Genomic DNA, 2,500 nt, shown 5'->3' on the forward strand with positions numbered 1-2,500 from the left:
TATTACATTTTTCACTACTGTGAGGTCTGCCCCTCTCATAGGTTAGCATTGGGTATTCCCTTATACTTTTTGGGGGGTAATTCCATATCAGAGAGGAGAAGCTTTATTTATTTATTGATAAATCCTATCTACTGGTGAGGTTGGATTTAATCTTACTATTGTATAAATGCCATTTTTAGAGAGTGAGCATTTCTCTGCACTTACTGCTCTATTTGCATTGAAACCTGTCTTCGATTGACGTCTGGATTGGGCTGCGAGACAGCTACATATGTGCATTCCCTGTAGACAGCCACAACACAGGTCACTCAACTGCAACTGCATTCATCTGCATTCTGATTGGCCTGGGGGAGAGCTCCGCTCCCCTTACCGCAAATATGTTCAAGAACGATAATTTATGTCAGTAAGTACAGTATACCTACATCTTATAATCATGTGTGTTTAAATAATTTGTTGTTAGATCGTTTAAATATTGAAAAGGATCTGTTTTTAATAGACATTTTACAAAAACAACTGGTACATTTGGGAATTCTGTAAAGGAAAAACCCAACTGCCGTGACATTGCCAACCACAATGCCGTGACTCGGATTCGAACCGAGGTTGCTGCGGCCACAACGCAGAGTACTAACCACTATACGATCACGGCGAGCTACTTGGGCTCAATAACGTACAGTGACATGAAGAAATTATAATTCGGAACACTCAGGGCTACTCCTGTGATAGGCTGAATGTGTTCATTGCTTCCTCATTCCTTATACAAAGGCTTTATCTCCTCAGTGGTTGATAGGCTGAAACCGTTTCCTGGCCGCCTGCTTGTGAACTGGCAGGAGTCAAAGATCACACATACACTGGTGGGCCTGTGATGGGACACCAATGCAGAGAAACACACCTGGCGCAGATATTCTATTCTGTTTATTAGACCTGCATCTCCCCTGTACCTCCTCAAGCCATCTGTATGTGAAGCAAGAAAGAGTTAAGGAACGGTCCATCTACACTTTTATTGGGAGGATGCTGCCGTGAGCTCCTCCCAGCTAATCACACAAACAGCAGTAAAGCAAGATAACTACACAGTTAGGGGGGACTGCATGGTTAGGTTTTTGAGGAATTATTGAAACTGACCTCAGTGACCCATAATCAGAGCTGTGGCTAATGACTGCATGCCTAATTATGATGAAGCAAGCACCATGGCTCGTAGGGGCCCCACAACACACTTTTCTTAGCTCATTGAATTAAAGTATAAACTTCTGCCATGTGTGAGTGGTAAAGGCTTGTTAATTTTGTTGCTTTTCAAATTCACGTCTGACAACAAGACGAAGGAACATTGGGGCATCAGACGCTTTGGAAAGTAGCCACCAACCGCAGAGAAAGAGAGAAAGAGGGAAAAGACAGTATGAGGTGTGGAGAAAACAGCAGCAGGTACAAGGAGCTCAAATGAGATTAATGGCGCCTAAATAGAGCACGTAAAGGAACAGTTACAAATCTAAGAAAAGGGAAAGAAAAGACTAGGAAAAAACACAGAAAGAGTTGTAGATGAAATTCTCTTCCAGGAACAGCAGGTTAAGGGAAATTACACAGGGAGCAGTTAAGCTTGTAACACGGGGGAGAATAGAAAAGAAAATGCAGTTTTATGAAGTGTGTTTGCCTAATCCAGCTAGCACTTTTATTTTATTTCTCTATTTGCTTCTTTTATTGGTAAAGTAAGTTTCAAGTGCATGCACAGGTATGACCGAGAGAGCCAGGGTATAAAATTTTGAAGCGTTTGCACCAGCGCTAATGAAGGACGAGAGTTATAGCAAAGATATGAAAGGGGGAGCGATAATAAATATGTGATATGGCAATAGTGACACCAAAATAAGCCACCTATTTATAAAACTGACATGGAAGAAATACTAAAGGTTAACTTCTGAAATTGTAGCCGATGTTAAAAAGATTCTCGTTGTCGGCAGGATTCGAACCTGCGCAGGGAGACCCCAATGGATTTCTAGTCCATCGCCTTAACCACTCGGCCACAACAACTGACTGCAAGGTGTGTGCACATAATCTGTATGCAAGTTTTCAAGGTGTCCCACAGCAAATTCCTGATATTCTGCAATGCACTTTTTAAAAATAAGGTTTTTTTCAGCAGGCACATTCTCTCCTAAAAACAAAAATTGCATGCGTATATCTCTAGTTTGGAATACCATAGGCTTGCATGCATACTCTCATGGGTCACTCAAGTTTTTTGGACCCTATTGCACTCTGTTTTCGTGCTGCTTTTAGTATATGTCCCATATTAAAAAAGTCTACCATCTTTGAGTATTTGAGGCTCCTTTGTAAGTGCTTTATATTTTTTCCTTGAAGAGCTATATAATAAAGGGGTCCGGGAAGGATTGCATTTATGGAAGATAAAAGAAGGCCCACTTGTCTCACCAAATGCTGTAGAGAAACCTGATGTTTTACTCATGTTATCCTTAGTTCGTTTTTGTTAGACCTTGCATTCTTAAGGTGGTCCCAACCCCACCTT

The 2,500-nt window shown here is 41.3% G+C and overlaps 2 non-coding genes across 2 annotated transcripts; both read right to left on the reverse strand.

Moving 5' to 3' along the window:
* Positions 1-571: 571 nt before the first annotated feature.
* On the reverse strand, positions 572-643 carry TRNAH-GUG (transfer RNA histidin (anticodon GUG)). The gene has a single exon. It is a non-coding gene; the product is annotated as a tRNA-His (tRNA).
* Positions 644-1,931: 1,288 nt separating this feature from the next.
* Positions 1,932-2,013, reverse strand: TRNAS-AGA (transfer RNA serine (anticodon AGA)). The gene has a single exon. It is a non-coding gene; the product is annotated as a tRNA-Ser (tRNA).
* Between the last annotated feature and the right edge of the window lie 487 nt (positions 2,014-2,500).

The sequence above is a fragment of the Lissotriton vulgaris genome, chromosome 1_1 (genome assembly GCF_964263255.1).
Source record: "Lissotriton vulgaris chromosome 1_1, aLisVul1.2, whole genome shotgun sequence".
In the NCBI taxonomy this organism is placed as follows: Eukaryota; Metazoa; Chordata; class Amphibia; order Caudata; family Salamandridae; genus Lissotriton; species Lissotriton vulgaris.